This window comes from Equus quagga, chromosome 13 (assembly GCF_021613505.1).
Source record: "Equus quagga isolate Etosha38 chromosome 13, UCLA_HA_Equagga_1.0, whole genome shotgun sequence".
Taxonomy (NCBI): Eukaryota; Metazoa; Chordata; class Mammalia; order Perissodactyla; family Equidae; genus Equus; species Equus quagga.
The window spans coordinates 37,543,501-37,565,630 of NC_060279.1; positions in this window are offsets into that span (position 1 = coordinate 37,543,501).

The window sequence follows — 22,130 nt, forward strand, 5'->3', positions numbered from 1 at the left end:
CCGGAGCTGAAGGTTCTGCCATCAGCAGGCCATACAAGCAGGGAGGCTGGTGCATCCAGAGTCTCTGGGCAAGGTTGCTCAAGTGAGGTTGTGCAAGTGAGGATGAGTCCCTTGTACTTAACCCTCTCTCCCCACAAGCCCTCCTGCCCTTCACCTATAGCCAAGGCCAACCTCAGCTCAACCGTCTCAGCTGAAGCAACGTGGCTTTGACCTTCTACTCTTTCCCAGAAGTGAGGGACATCCTGCTACCCCTAGCAAGCCTCCAGGCTGTGGGAACAGAGAAGAGGAGGGGTCATTCCTGCCATCCTCCATCTGCACCCTCCGCCATTACTCATTCGGCATTCTGCCCCCTCCTTCCGCTCGTTAAGCCTGATTTGCATACATTTGCATAATACAACTTATTTGCATTCCAGGAGGCTCATGGTAGGAGCCAGGAAAAAAGGGGAGGGGGGTTGTAGAAGAGAGAAAAGGGGAGAAATTTTGTTTTCATCAAAGTGTGCGCGCGCGCGCGTGTGTGTGTGTATGTGTGTGTGTGTGTGTTGGGGGGGAGGTGGCAGGAAGAGGATGGAAATAAAAACTCACACTACTTTCTTTCTTCCCTTCTGCCCTCCCTCCCTCTGCTGGACTAAAGTGCCAAAGAGAGATGCCAAGGGGCCGGCTTTTCTGTCCTTTTTTGTTTTGCTTCCTCCGGCCTTGGCTCCACAGCCCGGCCCCCCACCTTGTTGGGCTCAGGCTTCAGAAAGAAAGAGGCAAGGGTAAGAGGCAAGGCTGTGGGAACGAAAGCAGAGGGAGACAGGGAGGCCGCCATCTTAGGTAGCTGGCGCCTATAAAATGGCCGCCTCTCCAGAGCTGAGAGCTGGCCTGGTTGGTGGACGTGGAGGGAGGTGAGATGTCAGGGCTTTATGGCTGACCAGGAACATTGTTGAGTCTTCCTACTAGTGAAATTGGGAAGAGAGGATGGAGAGAGAAGGAAGGAGGGAGAGATGAGGAAGGGGCAGCCCCCGAAGAGATGTGAGCCTCACACAGGAGCAGCCGCGGTAGAGAGGCCTCCACGCTGGGCTTGGTTCCAGACCCCTCCTGAGCGCCAATGGTCAGAGGACTTGAAGGACTGGGGGTGACGCAAAAAATACCGGAGGAATCAGAACTGGGGGTGTCAGCAGGAGGAGGGAGAGGGTAAGGTGTGGGCAGGCAGGATCATCTGCCAGTTTAGGGTGGGGGTCTCTCTGGGGCCTGTGAAGGGCTGCCATGTACTTGAGGCGAAGCTCCAAGTCATCTCTCCTCAGCCCTGCAGTCCGGCTTCCATCTTCGTAACTCTGGTGACACTGTGCCCTCTCAGGCCGCTCAACCTCCTCGCTCGGACCCAACGGCCCTTGCTCAGGTCTGGTGACTTTTGTGGAACATTTCATGCTGATGCCCATCGTGTCTTCACCTTTGGCCTTTGGTTCTTCTGTGATATCCCTGATTATTCATTCTGGGTTCTCTTCTCTCAGCCCGCTGGGTTGACCAGTCCTCCAGCCAAAAGTATGTTCCCCAAGGTTCTACTGTCACCTTTGTTTTTTTCCTTCCTACTCACTTTCATTCACTTTTATCACCTCAGCCATCAGCCAAAGTTATAAACGCTCATTCATTTCTCTAGTCTTGGCTTCTTATAAACTCCAGATTGTACCCTAACTGCTACCTGTGGTCCTGCCATTAGCTCCCAGGTCAGAGACTGGAGTGGTGCATCTGATTGGCTAAGCCTAGACCCGACGCCCAGGCCCCAGCTGCAAGGAGGGCCAGGAAGGTACCTGTGCTTTTGGCTTCTGTAGTGGCATGTAAGTGCAGCCTCCCTCCGAAACTCATGAGGGGGTCATTCCCCAGACATAGGAAGGGCATTCAGATGCTCCCTCACTCCGCATTGGGCTTGAAGTCTTGCCCCGTGTTCCTGCTTCCCTGCCTCTATGGGCGGCTTCATTAAACTCCCAGGCCCTCAGGTGCAAATCCTGAGCATTATCCGATTTGCCCTCTTCCTTCCCCCGATCCAAATCAGTCACATCGGAACCCACCACTTCCTCCTTTGTAGCACCTCTCATGTTCATACCTTCCTTTCCCTTATCCCTACCTCCATGTCAGCTCATTCATTCACTAGACATTTATTGAGTGCCTACTATGTGCCAGGTGCTATGCTGAAGCGGAAGGTGGAATACAAAGCTTCTTTGAGGAGCTAACCGTCCAGCAGGGGAGGCAGACACACAATTACATGGCATGTGGAGACTGCTGTCCTGAAGACATGTGCAAAGTGCTGTGGGAGCAGGTGGGGAGGGAGCTGTGGGCCACCTTGGGGGAGTTAAGGAAGGGTTCCTGGAGGGGGCCAAAATGTTGGTGATGAAAGATAAAGGGAATAAAAGTGATAAAAGGTAAGCAAGGAGTTGTCAGTCTAAGGAGTTTGAGGAAGTGGGTGGTGGAGAGTGGACAGTGTATCTGAAAGCAAGGACGTAGGGAAGAGCATGGTGCCTTAGGGGACTGGAACATCCATCAGAGGGAGTCTGGGCTGGGGGAGATGGGAAGTGGAAGCAGAAATTCCATTATTAAGAGCTTTATCTGCTCCATGAGGGAGGCTGCATTTGATGGGGATTCTGGGAAGTTAGCTGACAGCCTCAGGGATGCTGGGTGCAGGGTATGGCTGCGACAAGGACACCCGCATCTAGCTGCCCACTGAGCCCAGCACCCAACCAGACACTTAACTGGCTCTTGGCTAGTTCTGAAGAAAGGAAGGAACGTATGAAAGGCCTGGAAGCCACCTGAGGAAGAGTCTCTGCCTCTCCCCCTCCAGAACCGCCCACGCCCCACAGGTACACACTGGGCAGGCTGGTGGGAGCCCTTTGGGGAGAAATGTGGAGAAGCCAAGGTTGGTCCCCAGCACAGTGTCCCAACATCAGGACAGGAGGTGGGCCACTGCGGACTGGAGTGAAGAATAGAGAAGGGGGTTCAGTCCTGAAAACTTCCTGGAAGAGGGAGTGAGGGAAGGTGTAAGGGGTCATCAAGGAGGGGGCCAAGGCTCCGGGGGGGATTCTTCCCAGAAAAAGGGAGTGAAAGGCTGGAGAGACAGCTGAAGAGATGATGAGGCAGCTGCTGGCCACTGGGGTGGAGTGTAAGGGGTGGGGGGTGGTGCTGGCTACCGCCCCTCCCCCAGGCCCAGCGTCTGCACAAAGACCTCTCTGTGAATGGCCATGGAAGTGGCCCTGTCAGGTGAGGGGGCTTAGCTCCCGGGGGCCCACTGGGAGTGGTGGAATGGGGTTGGAGGAGGGGAAGGCTGAGAGGAGGCTTCAAGCTTTAAGCAGGTTGGAGAAACAAATAGAAGCTGAGACCTGGCCAGGGTCTCACAGTGAGGCCAAGGTGGAGCCATTCCCAGGACAGGCCCCACAGGTCCCCAGCACCAAGGCCCTACTCCCGCCCTTCCCCCCCCCATTTCTTCCCAGCTATAAACCCCAATCCTGCCAGGCCTCTCCAGCCTTCCATCTCCAACCCATACACGCCTTCCTATGGTGCTTCTGGGGCTGACCCCACCCTGAACCTCTCTGATCTTCCCAGCACAGGGACTGTTGGAGTCTGCCTCCAGGGAAGGCTGTGTTGGGAGGGTGGAAAGACAAGACTGACCAGAACCAAAAAGGAGCCCTGAGGCCACCTCCGTCTCCACACCCAGTCATGTCCTCCCCAGGGGAGGTTTCTCTCCTTACCTGGCCTCAGGGTCACTTACTGCTAATCACAGTGTGGGTAGACATTCTCCCCTACCTCCAACCCCTTGTTGTGCACACTGTCCCTTCTAATAAATGTTTGCTTTGGGGGTGCTGGAAGCAGAATGACATCAGTTACAGCCTCAGCTTGCAGGTTGCTCACAGATTTGATAGAGGGGCTCTGTCCACAGGAAGGACAACAAAAGGAAGGACAATGAAGTTTTGGTTTTTGACTCTGGAATCAGGCTGATCAGGATATAAATTCTGGCTTCCCTTTCTCACTACCTGGGTGACCATAGGCAAACCACTTAATGTGTTTAGATCCTAGCTTCCTTCCACGGTTGTCCTGAGGACCAAATGGGTCAGTGTCAATGAGAGTGCTTCGTAAGGCTGTGTGCAGATGTCCAGTGTTAATTCTAAATGCTGAGGGACACAGAGGGGCCATTGCAGGTAGGTGGGAACAATCAGAGAAGGCTTCCAGGGTTTGGAAACGAGAGCACGGATTGCTGGAGAGGAGAGTGAAGGGAGTCTGGGTGCAATCTATGGTGGAGCCCTGTCTGAGAAGTGTGGCTGGGCTCCGGGGACGGGCTGGAGGACTGGCTGGAGCTCTCGTGGTCTCACGCAGGCCAGCATCTTGCTAGACTGGTTTGGGAGGCATTTGTTTTTAACAACTGGGTGGTAGACTCCATGACCACAGCTTCTTCCAGCCTTCTCAGGAAGAACTTCCCGCTGGCCCTGTGCAAACACTGTCCAGCAATCCTGGGAGGAGGAGAGGGATGGAGCGAAGCTCGAGCTCCCCACGTTGGCCTAGCCCACTTTGCTCCCTCCCTGCAGCCCTCATCTCATTGTTCTCCAGAGGGAGCACTAGCCAGACATTGTGACCCTCCACTGAATGTATACAAAATGGTACCTCCAAGCCCTGCCACTTAGGACCCTCAAGTGCCTGATTTTATGGTTCCTCCGCATTGTGAGGAGGGAGCTAAATTCAGACTTATTTAGATCCCTCGGCCCATAAGCCAGGGAGACTTTGAGCACGAGGGTCTCTTGTCTCTAAGTGGTCATTCCTTGTTGTACAAGAAAGAGTCAGGAGGAGGAATGGTTTTGGCATCATCCCCCACAGGTAACAGTGGAGCCTTTAAGCCTGGAGGGAAGGACCAGGCTGAGGCTGGCATATGGAGGGAGAGCCCTGGGCACGGGGAGCATGAGCTTCACCCGGCTGGGGCTACCTTCTGCTGGGTTTGTCCATCTGGCACCAGCTGGCTTCCCAGCACCGCCCCCGCAACCAACCAGACTCCTTCTTCTGCTGTTGCCATGGCAATTGGCTGCCATCTTGTACTCGGGGCACTACCTCATATCTGGATTTTTCCCGTGGGGTTCCTGGAGGATGGGAGATAGGTCTCCAGGGATTTATCCTTTCCTCCTGATGTTCATCCAATAAAAATTCATATTAATGTGATTTTTAAAAATAGCCAAATTGGAGGCTTGCTATGTGTCAGGCTCTGTCCTCAGTGTATTTAATTTGGCTAAGAAAGCATTAATGAGATGAAATTTAAGAGGTTCCCACTCAGTTTCCTGTTTCTATGACAGACTTTTCCTCTCTCCAACCAGGAAATTCCATGATCTTTCTTATTCCTGTCTTGGGAAGTCCTTCCCAATGTCTAACCAAGATCTGTACTGCTGAAGCACCAGTTCTTTGACCCTTGGCTTGACATGGTTAATTTGAGAGGTAAGGAAGGAACTGCCACCCAGCTTTAACGACTTTATTGGGCTTCCTGGACTCCAGCTGTTAGGACCAGGAAACTAAGACTTGGCTAGCTTGGTGAGAGGTCCAAGTGCCCCTTAAAGACTTGGGGGCCCCAAGTCTAAAACTTTTTCTTTAGAGAAGGGGAGTGAATATCACAAAATGCTTTGAAATTTCCCTTCCTTGCCCCCATCCCCACCCAAAGAAAGAGACAGGAGCCAGAGACCATTGGAAAGTGGTAGTCTCCAAGGCTTTGCGGGGTGGCCCAGAAAGCAGTCTCCCCCTCCCGCCATTGGGGAGGTTCCAACAAGGGTCCCTGAGAGATCCTGGGATGGTGAGAATTCCCTCCCTCTGGAGCTCAAGCAGAAGGCAGAGAATGGTCACCTTGACCTCGGGCATCTATAAGGGGCACTGAGCAGGGGCCAGCTTTGCTGAGGGAATCTTGAATGAGGAGCAGGTGGAAAGAGAAAGGAGGCCATTCTCAACTGAGGAAGGGTGGGCTGGCAGGGAGGGGCTGGGGATAATTTATGATATCATTGTTCCCCGCCCCACTTTCCCAGCCCCCACCCTCTTCCCAGCCCCCTGCTACTGTACCGTTGCTAGGAGATGCTCGCTATGTCAGGGGCTGGGAGGGTGGAACAGGCGGAGACTGTTCCATCTGGACTCCTCCTCCCCCACCCAGGGGAGGGCCCTGCACTGAGCTTCCTGCACCACCCCTTCCCAGGCCATGACAAACACCAGTCTCTTCTGTTGTTCCCCCAAATCCAGCCAGCCTGGGGCTAGGAGGGCTCCCAGGCAGGCCGAGGATCTGGAGCAAGGAGTGGGAAGAGTGGGAAAGGGAGCTGTAGAGGGAGAGGCTGACAGACTTAGTTGGGGCACTGAGGAACAGCTGGCTCACCTCAGGGCCTCTGGGAGCCAGCCCAGGCTGGGAAGAGGGCCAGAGGGGGTCAGGGACACAGGGCTCCAGGAGCCCAGGTTTGAGGGAGAGTCCTTACCTTACCTTTGGGGAGCTTCCAGTATAGTGGTCAAGGCAGACCTCCCATCCCAGCCCTCCAAAGTATGGTCAAGGTCAAGGTTAGGGACCTGGCAAACATGGGGGTTGTGGGACGGTCGGGTAGGGGAGGGGGGAGCAGGGAGGAAGGAGGTAAGTCTGGCAAGTCTGAGTCTAGGTAGGCGGGAGGTGACACTGATCTGAGGGGTTGGGCAGTGCAGGAGAGTGGCTCAGATCCCCTCCTCTTTCTGAAATTCTCTTCTCAGATTTTAAAGCCCTTGGAGAAGTGGGGTGAGGTGAACTTTGGGGGCTTCCAAAGCTAGGGCTCCCAACTCCAGATGGGGCAGGAAAGGAATGCCGTGCCCACAGCTGTGCCTCTGATGCCTGACTTCTGTGTAGCCCCTACTGACTTTATTCTTCTTTCCTAGGCACAGCTTCCCTCTACCCCAGGAAGGAAGAAACTGACCTTGATTTGGCACCCACTTGCTTGTGTAAGCCCTTTCTTAGCCATTATCTCAGTTAATCTTCTAACAGTCCTGAAAACTGGTGATGCTGTCCCCACTTTACAAAGGCAGAATCAGCCCCAAGAAGGACATGTAAGTTGCCCAGAGTCACAGAACTAGTAAGTTGGGTGGGGCTTCAGAGAGGGCTTTGCAGATCCCAAAGTATGTGCTGTCCCCTTTCCCATGCTGACTTCTGGCAGAACATGTTGCAAACACAATCAGAGGGACTGAGAGGAGAGGACCAGATAGGCCGGGGGACGTCTCAGCGTGTTCTCAGGGGAGGAAGGGGGTGTTCCTTCTCGGGTGCAGGAGTGAAGTCTGAGGGCTGCTAAAACAGTCCTTGCAGGTTGGAGATGGGCCTGGGGAGGAGGCCACAGGAGCTGTAGAAACCACCAAAATCCTCCCGGGTTGGTCCCTGGCCTTGGGAAGCATGCTCCCCTCCCTGCCTTCCTGAATCAAGCCTGGGCCACCCCCTCATCTCTCTCCTGCTTGGGCTCTGCGTTCTGCCCTGGGCGTTCCCCTCCCCCAGGGACCCGGGTGGAGCCCCTAGAACAGATGCCTAGACTCAGCCACTGACGCCCTCCCTGGAAGTTGCCCTCTGTCTCCTGCTAAGGTCTCCATCCAAAGAACCTTTTTTGGTCTTGACATTTTTTCTTTTCAGACCAAAAAGAAGAACCCACTTCACCCTTTGGCCTAGGTTCCCTCTGAGAAGCCTTCCTGGATTGACTGAAAGATGTGGCTAAACTCTAGCAAGTTGACCAGCTCCTCCAAGAAGCCTCTGAGCAGGCCAGAAGTAGGCACGCCCTAGCAACCAGGCTGGCAGCCCACTACACCCGGAGCCGCCTGGGATAAGACTTTGCTTCACTGTTGCTCCCGTGTCCACAGGCTGTCCATCCCGGCCCATCTTGGTTTCTCCTTTGTCATCTGAGCTGAGATTCTCTGAGATGGAAGACCCATCTCGTGTCTAATAAAGACTCTTGAATGTTGAACAACAGTACTAGTGGTAGTGGATGTACCTGCGCAGGGTTGGGAGGGGAGGGACTGACAGAGAGGAGGGCAGTACGGGGCTTCCTCTAAGAGACCAGTGCATGGAAGCCACCTTTGCCACAGAAGGGGGAAGCCTCGCTAAGAACTCCCACCTGTAGGGGTGGGGTGAGGAGTAAAGATCTCCTTGGCTCCTTCCACCTCTCTCAGCCACCCCAGAACACCTGGGAACGCCATCCATGATCTGGTCAGTCCCAACTCAGCACAACGGGCTGGTGCTCCCAGCCAAGGAGGCCCCAGGTGCCATCCCAAAGACCAAGACAATGGGATTGGGTGGGGTTGCTCCCCCAGAGTGCCTGTGTGGGAGGTCACTGGGTGGCCCTCTATCTCCTCCACGAAGGGACCCTTTCTCAGAAATGTCCTCCTGGGTTTGAACAGACAACAGGGAAAGAGCACCCCTGTCCCACAAAGTCACCCACTCCTGCTTCCTCTGTCCTCACTAGAGACAGAAGGGAATGACTATGCCTAGCAAGAGGGATTCAGGTTACACGGCAGGTAGGACTTCCCAACAAGACCTGGGAGGGACCCTCAGGGGTCAGGGGAACCACAGTCAGAAGGAGCTGGGACTGTGCTCTTGACCCCATTTTCCCCCCTAACACATCTGTATCCAACATGCTCCCCTCAAAGACAGTTCTCTCTCGTGCTGTAGGGAGCTCCTGCTGGAAAGTGTGAGCCGAGTCCAGATGGCTGGCACCTCTTAAGCTCTCTGCCACCCTCTAAAACGTCCTTCCTCCCATCTAACCACAATCCTTCCATGGAATTATGGTTTGAATCCCAGAATTTTTCTAAATAAAAAGGCTTAAGATAACACACATGGTACAATTCTAACAGCACAAAAGGGAAAACATGTCTCCTTCCCACCCTCTTCCCAGCCACCCACCTCTTCTCCCAAGAGGAAACCGCCAGTCCCCTTGTCCTCCCTGAGACACTCCATATGCATCCGAGCACAAATGTCTATACCCCCTCCCCATTTAAACAGTGACCACAGCATTTTTAGCTCCTCTAGGCCTCTAGCCTGAGGTCAAGAGGAACCTCAGGGGATCCTTGAATCTGCTAAAGTTGCATGCAGAACGCTGGCACTGTTTCCGGGAAGAAGAAACACATTAGGAGCCACCCGGTCTAGCCCAGCTCCTCATTCCACAGAGGAAACTGAGGCCAGAGAGGGGAACGGCTGTGTCCAGCGTCCTCAGTATGGTAGAGGCCCATTAGGAGATTCTAGGCTCCCCCAACCCACATGCCGCGGAGCCCGTGTTCCCCCACAAGGACAGGGTCTAGGAGGGCTGACTGGGAGGCTGAGGATGCAGCCAGGACAAGGCAGTTGAATTTGCATCACAATCTGGCATACTGAAGGGGCTGAGCCTGTGCTCAGCAGGCCAGGCCAGTGTGTCTGAGGTTCCCAGCCCTCCTTTCAGGACCCTTTCTGCCACCCGGCCTCACAAGTACCCACTGCGGACTGCAGCCCCTGGGGTTGGTCCCTGGGGAGGAGAGGTGAAAGAAGAGAGGATCTGGCCAGGGGTCAGCATGAAGGAAGTTGCCCAGGTCAGCTCCACCTGCTTTTGTTTGGACCCCAGAGCCTGAGCATCAATCTTCATGGCCCCCTTACCCTCTGGGTGTTGGGGGGCCTGAGCAGGGAGAGGCAGCTGGCGATTGAGGCTAGCCCGCTGCCTCCACTAGTGGCCTCTTGGCTTGAAAGCGAGGCTCCTGGTGAAGGAGTTGCGGCAGGCACGAGGAGGAGGGAGGAAGGACTCCTCTGAGCACAGGAAAAGAAAGCAGGGCACCAGCGACAGCAGGTGGAACAGGAGCGACAGAGGGTGGGCTGCCTTTTGGAAACAGAAAGACCCAGACCCAGACAGGGGCAGAAGGGCTGGGGAGCGGCCCCTCTCTAACAGGGATGCCAGGACTAGGGTGGGAGGGTCCAGGCGGGACACTTTGGAATGTGCTCTTAGAGTCCCACTGAGCATATGCAGATAAGGCCTGTCTGTATGCAAATGAGACTGTCTGTATGCAGATGAAGAGAGAGGGCATTCTCTTCTCAGGGTTACCATAGAGCCCACCCCCACCCCCTTCCCTCAGGGCCCCAGCTGCAAGGCAGCCTGGGAAGAGGCCAGGACCAGGGAGGGGCAACTTGCAATAGAAGGTTAGACTTCAGGAAGGACTTACCAAAGGAAAATGTCCAGTTCTGGGAAAGGAACTGGAGATGAAATGGGAATATAGAGAGGCTGCTGAGAGAGCCAGGCAAAAAAAGATGAGGGTGGACCAGGAAAGAACATCTCAGTCACACGGAAGCACAGGCAGAAAGCTTTGAGAGGGAGGCAGGAAGGAAAAGAACTTCGACTGAGCATCCACTCCATGCCAGGTCCCACATGGAGTGCCTTCCACTCACAGTCTCACTGGATCCTGGTGATAACCTGTGAGGCCTTCCACAGACAAGGCCTGGACAGGCTGACAGTCAAATCCACATCACACAGTTTTCGAATGGCGGGGCCCTGGCCTGTCTGACCTTCTTGCTCTGTCCTGGCAGGTGGAGACTGGAACGGCTCCTCCTGACCTGAGGGGAGGTGAAGGGCCTTAGGGGCTTGGGGCTGTGCCTGAGTGAGGGGCACTGATACACCCCGAGAGGAACTCAGCCTGGGTCTCAGGACCAAATAGGGCCTGCAGAGGGCTGTGAACTAGCAGTGGAGACTGGGGTGGGGCTGTTGAGGGTAGTGGAGTGCGAAGAAACCAGGAGGGGGACATCAGGGCCGGGAAGGATGCCAGGGGTAATACAGTGGGGGAAACTGAGGCCCAGAGAGATTGAGAGGGTTTGCCTCCTCACTCAGCAGATCCAAGTCCAAGCTGGGCCTGAACCCTGGGCACTGGGCCCCCAGCCCAGGGCCCTTCCTGGCAGTGCAGAGGCCGGGAGTGGGGGTGTCTTTGAGAATAGCCTCTCCTCTTCCTCCGGTGGCCCCCGGCCCCCCACATCCAATGGTGTAGCCAAGGCCTTTGTGGGGAAGCCGTGAGGAAGAGAGGCCCCTTGTTGGCCCATTCATCGTGCCGGAGGCTCCGCCAATGCCAGTCCCCGGCCCCGGCTGGGTTCTTCTTCCTGGGGGTGCCAGCCGGCCCCCACCCGCTGCCACAGCCCGCTCCCCAGCTCTGTCGTTTCCTGGAGCCTCAGGGCTTTGGCCCTGGTCCCGGCTGAAGGATGGCGGGGAGCCCCAGCCTCCGCGCCCCCCGCACCTCGCCTTTCACATGCTGGCACCAGAGCCGTGGGAACGCTGGATGGCAGCTGGGCACCGATGCCCGGCTCTGCCCACCCCCGGCCCGGCCAACCTCAGAGAGGGGAGAACAGGCTGCCCCCAAAAAATGCCCCTCCAGGATGGGGCCCTAGAAATCCTTAGCACTAATTATGAATCTGGGGACAAACAAGGCATTTGCAAGTCAATTAGTGACAGAACTTTCCCAGGAAAGTGCTTCATCTAGGCTCAGCTTCAGACAGAGCCACATGCTGGGTCATCTTGTCCCTCCTCCTGCCTCTGCCCTGCTCGAAGCTCAGGGATAGAGGCTGGCCCAATGTTCTGCCCGTCCCTATGGGGCTGAGGGTGCCAGAGCCCTGAGTGGGGGCATGCAGGGCAGGAGGGCAAGGCTGCCCTCTGCCAATGTCAGCTGGAGGTCACTATAGAGCTGCCACCAGGAGACATCCTGTCAGGGCCCTGGCCTCAGTTTCCACCTGCGACAGAACCTGGCGAGTTCCTGGACGGGAACTGCCAAGGAGACAGCTGGCTTGGACAGGGTGTCATGGGTGGGTTGACAGGAAAATAGAAGTCATTGTGAAAGGGCCAGGGGGAGATGCTTTCCAGAGAACAGAGAGAAACTAGGACAAGAGGAGGCCAAGGGGGAGACAAATGGTCCCAGCTCATGCTCAAGCAGGAGGCACATAGCCTGAGGGGGTCTGCTACACCTATGGGAACTTCCGTGGACTGGCCCGCCACCTGGGGCCACTTTGCACGGAGAAGGAGACAGAGCACGTGATGTTGCTCCTCCCAGACTGGGAGGCCTTTAGCTGGGAAAGGGGCTGTCTGCTGAGAGGACCCCTTAATTGAGGGAGGGAATGGGGCCCTTCGGGGCAAAAGCCCTAGAGCCAGCCTCGCCATCTGAGAGGGAGATTAAGGGATTATAATTAAAACACGTTTGAGGGACTCCGAGCAGGTGGGTTGGGGCTGGTGCTAACGATCTAATTGCTGCCTTTCGCTGGGCTTTTGCCTGGGCCTGGCTGCTGGGGCTCCCGTAATGAGCGCGGGTTGGGGAGTGGGGGGGGGGGGGGGGGTTTTTTTAAGGAGGGCGGTTGAGAAGAGGCGGAGTTGAGGGGCCAGGAGGGGAAGTCTTTTTCTTCACTTTGAACACCCCAGCTCACAGGGTCCCTGCCGGCCAGGCTCCCCCTACTGCCCTCCCTGAGAAGCCAAGAGCCAAGAGGGAGGCTGCAGCATCAGGGAGTTAGGGGAGGCCTGGAGAAGAGTTTTCTGGGCCAGGAATGAGCAAAGAGGGTACTTGAGTCCCCACCGAGAGGGGACATTGAGACTGGGGATGTTAGGGTGTCCTCGGAATAGGGGTGTCCTTGGAACAATTATAGCAGTCAATTTTAACTGAAGATGTACTCTGTGTCAAGCATCACACTAAACACCTTATAAACATATTTAACTCTCACACCCACAGTAAAGTGGGTCTCCCCCTCCGGACTTAGACTTATCTTTAGAGCCGGGCCCAGCCCCCTAGCTCAGCAGACACCAGGAATCCCACTGACCAGGGGTGGCCCCTTTCAGACCCTTCCTTCTTTCTAGGGAGGGACAGATGGACAAACCCTCTCCAGACTCTGAGAGACCTCAGACTGAGGGTCAAGAGCATGCAGGTTGCAGCCCAAGGACCCCCAGCTGCGAGGCCAGCCTCATCTAGGCGGTGCAGCCTCCTCTCCTGCCTCTCGTGCAAGAAGCACACAAGGGACCTGGACACACATCGGCCGTCACACCCCTGAGCCCTGCACATGCCATTCCCTCTCCTTAGAAAGCCATCCCTCCGGCTCATTTTCTGCCCTTCTGAGAGGTCTTCCTGCCCCCTCCATCCCCGGAGCTCCCTTTGAGTTGGGGGTTATCTCTGGCCACCCTAAGCCTGGATGAGAGGGTGCTTGCCATGCATTTGGGAAACAAATGTACGTCCTGGGGAGGGGTGGGTGTTTACTTTTATAACAAAAAGTCCGGAGACAAAGTATCTCGGAGGATACACGAGACACCAGGACATCGGCTGTCTCTGGGATGGGAACAGGGTGGAGGAGACAGAGGCAAGAGGAAAACCTCTTACTGGAGAGTACACCATTTTGCGCCTCTGAAGTTTTGTGCCTTTGAAGTGAAGAAATTACTTATTCAGAAATAAATCTAATTTAATTTAAAATATTAATTATTGCATCTCTCTTAAAGGCTGGGGAAGGACAGTGTAAAAGGCCAGAGTATAAGAGAACCCCTGAGACTCCTCACTTGGGAGGAAACAGTGGAATTTCAGTCCCTTCTCTCTGCTTCCCCCTTCCTTCTTCCTGCTTCCTGCTCCTGCTTCCCCTGAGGCCAGTGGGGCCTGGTCACTGTGCCCCGCACTCTGCTCAGATCCTCCAAGAGCCTTTTGGGATTGGCCCGGAGAGCAGAGGTGCTTCCCCGAAAACCCCCTCCCTATGCAGTTGGCATTGTGGGCAGAGCACCTGGACTCTCATCAGCCCTGTGCACGGGGGCAAGCCACTGAAGCTCCCTGAGCCAGTGTCTGCCCCTGGAGGGTGGGACAGTGATGGCCTGGCGGCTCTCGTACTGAAGCAGAGACCTCTCCTGGAGAGCCAGGGGCTGCTGCTCACCCTCCTCTGCCCATGCCCGAGGGAGTCTGTCTGCCCAGCCTGAGCCAGGGCCCTGCTCGTCTGCTGTGTGCTCTCTTCCAGGCTGCTTCCCCTCTCTGCACATCAGTGTCCCATCTGGGACACAGGTCATCCCTGCCCCTCCTCTCCCTGTTCGGCTGAGGATAAAGGCTCTGGACACCCAGTCTTAGCATTCTGATCTGCAAAATGGGGACACAAACAGTAGCTATTTGCCAGAGCTGTTGGAGGAATTAAATGAGATAATGTATGTAAAGTGCTTGGTGCAGCACGGCATGAAGCAGGGGCTTATAAATGGTGGCTATTATTATAGTTATTAAATGGGAGGGGCCCTGCAAAATGTGCTAGCCTAGGGAAGGGACCCCTCCTGATTGCTCTGGCTGGGAATAATGAGGCCTTGTGGTAATAGCCCCTCGCACTCCCGGGCCCCTCTGACAAAAGGACGCAGCGGCTGCGGATGGGCCCGACAGAGTGAGAAGTGAATGGCGCATAATGGGACACTTAGGGGCTTAGCCCAGGCCGGGGGTGCTGGGAAGGACCCTCCGACTGTGGCTCCAGGTGCTGAAGGACCCCACAGGCCAGAAACCCAAGACGACAGGCCTTTCTCTGCTTCAAGGCCGCTTGGCCAAGAGCCTTCAGACACAAACCCAGGTCATCCGGGTCTCTGCTGATGTGTACTCAGTGCCTCTAAGTGTCAGCACTGCTCTGCCTACTGGGGCACCGCCTGCACAACAGACCAGGGCCTCTGACCTCAGAAGGCTGGTGGGGGAGACTGACAAGAATCCAAATAAATAAGTAAAACACACAGAGTGTCAGATGGAGAAAAACAGACAAGGAAAGCAGACACGAAAGGGTGGGGTCAGACCGTGAACTGCTATTTAAAATAAGGTGCTTAGGGAAGGCTCTATTTTGTTCAACTTTTTCTTGTGGAAAATTTTAAATAGATACAAAGATAAACAGACTAGTATAATGAACCCCTGCCTATCTGTCTTCCAGCTTCAACAACTGCCAGTCTTGTTTCCTCTGCACTCACACCTACTCTCCCCCACCTCTCCTGCTGTTCTGAAGCAAATCCCAGACATCTCCTTTCACAGAGGGTGTGATTTGAGCACAGACCAAAGGAGATGAGGAAGCCAGCCTTGTGGTCACTTGGGAGGCGAGCATTCCAGGCAGAGGGACCACAAGGGCAAAAGCCCTGGGCCTGGGATGTGCCTGGGATGGGGCAGATCAGGCTCTCATCTCAGCTTCCCCCTCCTGGCTGTGTTACTTTACACGAGTCTCTTAACTGCTCTGAACCTCAGTTTTGTCATCTGTGAAATGGGGCTGATGCCCTTATCCCACAGGGAATTTGTAGGGGTAAAATGAGAATCCCTGTGAGTGCTTCGTAAAAGTAGAGCAATGGCACAGGGCCAACATCTACTCTCAGGCAGGTCTGGCCCCAGAGAAACTCAGTATCTTCGTAGAGGTGAGACAAGGGCCCACGGTACCCAAACCGAGGTGGGGGTTTGGAAGGGGGTCTGGGACTGGTTTCCTGCAGAAGGCAACCCCCTGAACTGCACTCAGTCCAGCAGGCCACAGCGATGGGGAGGGGACCTGAGCCCAGAGCTTGGCCATGTTACTGGCCCACCCCTCAACCCCACCCCCCATGGATGGGCACCAGATCCCAGACTGCTGGAGACAAGTGAAGGGCCACAGGGCTGAATGGCCAACTGTTCTCTGAGGAGGCTGGGCCTCCTTTAAAGACCCTTATCACCACCTCCACCTCCCTCCCAGGGTGATTATCACCCAGAGGGGCCTTTCCTGGGGGACACAAAGAGACCCTCAACTTCCATCCTCTAGGCAGGATTATGGGCCATTCACACTGAGGGGACCCCAGCCCCACACCTGGCCCTCTCAGGCAGCCCCCGACCGCCCCATTGTCCCAGGCCCGCCTTGCACACGGGTGTCAGTGGCAGGGATGCCCGAGCCCCCCAGCTGGAGCACTACGGGCCCTTCCCCCCCCTCCAGCCTCCTGGACCCAGGGCTCCATTTGGGGGGAGGTGGCCCGCCATTCATCCCACACCCGCTCGCTCGCTCGCTCGCTCGGAATTTCACTCCTCTCAAAAGTCCTTACAGAGTGATGGGAAAATGGGAGGGAATAATTAGGAAAATCATTAGCGTCTCAAGGCCCATCTGAGAGGGATTAAGGGATTAAAAGCCTTCCAACCAGTCTCTCCTACTTTAAGGTTGTTGTAGGGGTTTTGTTTTCAGGACCTTTTTTTTTCCTCTTCTTTTTCCCTGGGTTGGAGAGACTAAAGTCTTGGTGGATCCTTCCTTCAAAAGCTGCAGGGAAAAGTCAAGACATTGAGGTCTGGGTGGAGAAGAATCGGGGGGAAGCAGGTGTATGGGGGAGGGTGGCTTCCCAAGGTCTCCTGGGCCGCCTTGGAGCACTTCTCGGGGCCTGAGTGGATGGGGAGGGGGCATAGAGGCTGGGCTGGGCCAGAGGGGAAGCCCAGGCAGGCCTGCCGGGAGCAGACCAGCTCCCTTGGAAGGCCCCTCACGGGCCCAGCCCTGCCTGCCTGACCACCTACCACCTCCTCCCAGTCCTAGCTGAGGGCTCAGGCAGCCTCTCCAGCCCCTGATTGGGCCCAACTGAGGCAAACTGGGCCACAGGGCTCCTTGCCACCATCCTGCTCGGGCTGGAGGTCTGGAAAGAGAGAGCAGGCAGGAAGGCAGCATCAACAAAGCCCAGGGGTCTTCTACCATTTGCAGTAGGCGACATACAGCCGCTGTCCTCGAGAGCCCTCGAGATCCCACGGTCCAGTTGGGGTGAGCAGAAAAAGGAACAGCTTGTTACACACACTGTGAGGTGGGCGGAAATGTAAAAGGGGGGGTCTACAGAGGAGGCAGACCTCATCCAGTGCTCTGGAAGAGATGACTATATTTCATTTATGAGCATATTCCTAAGGCCTGGCATCTGATAGATACTCAGTAATTGTGGGGCAAATTTTCCACTCAGAGGCATCATCCCCTTTTACAGAGGGTGTCTCCCTGAAATGGTCCCCTGACCCCAGGAGGAGAAATTCAAATAGCCTAACACCTGGCTTAAGGAATGAGGGGACTCTGGAGAGCGCCGAGAGCTATGGAGTGCTGGGGAGCAGAGGTACACGTTAGAGTGTACTCCCAAGCTCTCCCTAGAGGCTTCAAGCACTCCATCCCAACCTATCCCCGAACGTTCTGGTGAAGAAAGACACTGGCGTCACGTGGCTCGCTCAGCTCAGTCCCTCTCACACGCAGACGCAGACTGGCTTATCTGCTTCCAGTTTGGGGGCTCCCTGGAGGGAAGGTTGTCCCTCCATTTCTCTAGAAGGCTCAGCTAGACCCCCTCCGAGCCTCTCTACCCACCACCCCTTGCCTCGAAGGGCCTGAGGCAAGGTGAGGCAGGTGGTAAAATGGAGCAGCCTACCCAGGATGGAGGCAGGCAGAAGCCGTCTCTGAGCCCACACCTTGCCAATGGTGCGGGTGATAGATGCTGGCAGCCGCAGCCTGCTACAGCATTAATAATCACGTTTATTAATGGCCTTAATTAGCAACTGCCAACAAGAAGCCCGGTGCTAATTCCACCAATAATCGAGACTTGCGGGGCGTGGACAGGAAGGGTGGGTGCGGGATGGATGGCTTGCAGACAGTGTATAGTGCTGGGTCCGGCTACAGCAGAGGCCAGCCTGAGTGGCTGGAGAGACGGGAAGAAGGGGGACCCTGCCCCCCACAGGCTCCCACCCCAGGGTTCTTTGACCCCCCACAGTGCAGCCTCCTCAGATGGTGTTGGGACAAAATGAAGCGTGAGGAATTGCAGGGAGGAGGGGAGACCTCTGTCTGTGCCTTCAGAGCCAGAACCCAGACAGCAGCCCATGGGATGAAGGCGAGTCTGTGAAAGCCCGAGTGAAATGAGCTAGAAGGGGATTGGGAACAAGCCCCACAGTGTCCTGGAGCCACATTCCTTGCTCTGGGGAGACGGAGATGGATGGTGCTGAGCTGGGAAGGAGGGGATTCTGGGGTGGGGGGCAGCTTCTCCGGCTGAGGGCTCTCCTGCCAAGAAGAGCAGGGTGGGAAAAGTGAATTTAAGAATCCAGACAATGCCCAGGCGCAACAAAGCCCACTTCCTCTCTCAGCCTCAGAGCCAAGCCGAGCTGCTTGGGTCCTGCCTGGGGACCCAAAGACCAGCCAGAACAGTCCCAGAGAACCCTGGAAATCCAGGCCAGAGAGAGAGAGAGGGCCTCCTGCAGGGCAGGGTCAACCCTGGTCAACCCTCTTCTGGGGATTGCCCAAAGCGAGGGTGCCATCTGCAAATAACCTGGAAGAGGCAGGGATGGGGGTGGGGGGTGGGCAGTGAGCCCTGGGGTTCAGGCAGGTGGAGGCTATAGTCCTGTCTGGAGACGTGGGAGGATGTGGGTTTGGCTTCTTTCAGGGGTGGCTTTTAGGGTCTCTAGAGGAGTTTCCATGAGGCTGGGTAGCCCCAGGTCAGAATGCTTTGGATGGATACCGGGTTGGAACGGAGACCTGGACACGAGAGCAGCTGGGTAAGAAGCTGCAGGAGGGCCCACTCCCAAAGGTGCGGGAGTGGGGGCCGACAGAACACCGCTTCCCTAGCACCATGAAATGCCTCAGCCCCAGCCCACATACCCCAACTTCCCTCTTATCGGATAGTCTCCCAAATGCCGTCCCACGAGGCATCCTCTGCCCCAGCCCACCTCCACCTCCCCAGGATGGGGTTGCCATGCAGGTTTCATCTGGATCCTCACAAAGGCCAGGAGGACAGAAGGGAAGAGTTCCAGCTCAGGAGAAGGCTGGGCCAAGCCAGAAACGAACAGGTCTCTGAGACAGCACTAGGCCCCCCGCCTCCTGGAAGACTGCCTGCTCTACCAGCATCTTCTCCCTCCTCCTCCCATTCAGCCCTCTCCTGCCTTTCTAGGACTGGAAGACCTACACTGCCTGGGACGGTTCTCATTTTGGTGTTGCCCTGATTGACTTTCCCTGAAAACCATTATGAGTTCTGGAAGCATCACTGCCTCAAGGGCCCAAGTGCCATCGCTGAAACAGCTTCTCACCTGAGTGGCATCAGCTCCTTGATCATGAGTCTTGGTGGGAGTTTAGGAAAGATGGACTCAGGTCCCGCACCTGGCTGAGTTGCAAACTCAACTACTGGAGCTCAGCCTGTAAGTGCCCAAGAGCCGGGGGCTGAGATCCCAGCTGGAACGGATTCCGCTCCCAGCAGAGAGCTCCCTTGCCCACTGTCCAGGTATTTCCTCCAGTGTTGGACCAGTACAGTCTCTTAGATGGACATGGGCTCCTGAGCTGGGGGTAGAGGGATGCACTTCTTTCACTTGTGGGAGGGGACTTGCAGCAACCCCCAGCTCTGCATCATTGGAGAAGTTTATTTCAGTCCTGCCATGGCTCCCAGTAAAAGGTGGGACTCCTTAACTGGTGGTGGACTGCGGAAGGCAGCAGGAAGGAAGGCCTGGACTGGGCCTGGGGCTGAAGGGTCAGAGAGGATCCCTTGGGGCATCTCTGTCCAGTAACCTGCTTTAGGGAACCCATGACTATTCCCCTCGGGGCTTTGGAAGGGAAGCGGCTCCTGAGACGTCTCTGGTCAATGCGGTGTGAAAAAATGGATGGAAATTGGGGAGGGCGTGGTTAACAGGGAGAGAGGGTGGGAGGCACAGCAACTACCGGCCAGGTTTAACCTCCAAGAGACAGAGGCTCAGAGAAATGAATTGACTTGTGCAGGTCGCCAAGCTAGCGAGTGGGGTTGCCGAGATGGGGGTCCCCCCACGGTCTGACCCCAAGGTCAAGGCTCTTTGGGGATAGGAGCAGATGTGGACGGAACAGGTGACCATTCCTTCTACGTCCCAAGGCCTGGTTTGGGTCACCTTCTGCCGTCCTCCCCAGGCTGGCGAACTCTGCTGGCGAACTCCACTGGCGATCAGACGGCGGCACATAGACAATGGCGCTCTGTCCCGGGCGGGCGCTCCCTGACGACAGCTCATCCCTATGCAGTGACCGCCTCCCCAGGCCCGGCCGCCAGCCCCTTTCAGGCGGTGGAAGCCGGGGCGGCGGCGGAGGGGGATTCTCACAGGCCGTTGGACATTTGCATAGCGGGCTCGCCCGCCCGAAGACATTGGCCCGCATTGTTCCCGGCGGCGGCGGCGGCGGCGGCGGCGGCGGGCGCACGGGCCGGGGCGCGCGGGTCGGCGCGGTGGACCGGCTGGGAGCAGGCGGCAGGGCCAGACAAAGGAGACAGGGCGCAAAGTCGGGAGGCAGAGGGTGGGGGAGATCCCGATGGTGGGCGAGAAATATCGGGGTGAGGTGGAGGGGACATGGCTGCCGTTTCTGCCTCGGGACGGCCACCGCCCCCCACTTTGGACACCCACGCCGTGTCTAATTCCTCCCAGAGCTGGGGCCCGCCGTGCGCCGTGATGTGAATCCCAATGGGGGGAATCTCAGGCCTTTCCCAGGCTGCGCAGGTTCGGAGCGCCGGGTCCTCCAGAGGTCAAGGGAGCAGCTCCTAGCTCCTGGCCGAGGGGGCTCTGGCCGCACTGGCACAGAAGCACACGGAGGCCCCTGGGGGAGGTTGGGCCTCTCGTCCAGATGTCTGCGCAGGAAACCCTGTTGTTGCCCACACATAGTTGTGCCAAGCCATATCAGTGGTCACTTCCCGAAATCCTTCCCTCAATGCCTCTGGCTCTGCAGACTTCCACATTAACACCAGGCAGCCTGTCTTCCCCATCACTAGGGACCTGGGAGGTAAGCAGGGGCCCAATGTCCTCGTCTATCATTGTCCCCAGAGCTCAGACATTGGGGCTAGACAGACAGAGTTCATGAGTGGGCAAGTGTCCGATTGTCCTGCATTGAGAGTAATAATAGTGGTGATCAGAGGGGCTGTCCCTGAGTGGCAGAGGCCTCATTGTCCTGAAGGGGTGAGGAAGGAGACCTTTTGGCCTCTGTCCCCACCATCTCCTTGACCTGCTCATTGTCACCCTGTTGACCTAGCCTGAATGGATGGGCCACTGTGTGGGGGACCAATGATGCTGAGCCAGGGGCTACAGGGGAGTTGGGGGAGGGGCTCCAAGGATACCTGTCTTTCCTGCCCTCTGAGCCTCTGCCTGAAAGCAGTGACGGGATAATCACCCCCATACCCAAATGACAAATGATGGCTTAGTCCAATTAAATGGAACAATCTATACAGCGCCCCCCAGTGTGCTCAGCACTAGAGACAAAGTTGGGGGAGGGAGAGGAGGAAATGCAGAGTGAGAAACCAAGAGTGTGGTTAGGAGAGTTCAACCCTGGACAGAGGGGCCCCTGAGCCACGGGGCCAGGGTGCTGGATCTTGTAGCAGAGCTCAGTAACATCTCCCAGGCCATGGGAGGCTTCACGGAGGTGACAGAGCTTGAAACTATCCGGCTACAGGATATGCAGGGCCATCTCTCATGGGGCAGCCCCCACCCTGTCCTTCCTTTCCCAGAGACCAAGAGGTGGGCCATCCTAAGAACCTGCAGCCTTTCCTCCCTTGGAAGCTGGCTGGGTGATTGCCCTCCCCCAGAGAGGGCTCAGTGGTCCCTTTTCCATGAAGCCTCCCTGGACTGAGATGGGGGCAGTGACCAGCCCATTTTTTCAAGCGTGGAGGGAGATTTGGTTGTGATCAAGAAAGAATCAGAAGTAGAGGGAGAAGATCAGGTTGAAAGATGGTGGCACAAACAAATGAATACTCCTAGCTTTCCCCACTCAGAATGAGCTAGGGCAGGGAGGGTCCCATCTTATCCTGAGTCTCCCCTTTCCTGAAAGTCTTTCAGATCTCTGTTTGAGGACTGCTTAGGGAGAGCAGGTCAGCCGCCTCTACCTGGACCAGTGAAGGGCTGGGTGCTAAGGCCCCACAGGGTGGAATGGAGGATGGGACCTCAGCTCTCCCAAACTTCCTCCCTCCCAGCAGAGACTGACAGGACAGGGAACCTTCTTGCAATGTCAGCAGTTATCCTTCTGCCTCAGCACCAGGATCTCCCCGGTAACATACCTGTCCCAGTCAGCAATGGGCAGGGGAGGCTGTGGAGGAAGGAGGGGAGCTGAAGGGGTGGCAGCACAGTTGGGTCATGTGGGCAGGGATGGTGCCCGTGGAGCACTTGTCCCTCAATCGCCCTCCTTGTCCCTCCCCTTCTCCTCAACTCTGTGCTTGGCCTCCATCCCCAGCCAAACTCAGTCCCTCCAACTACAGAGGGCATAGAGTCTG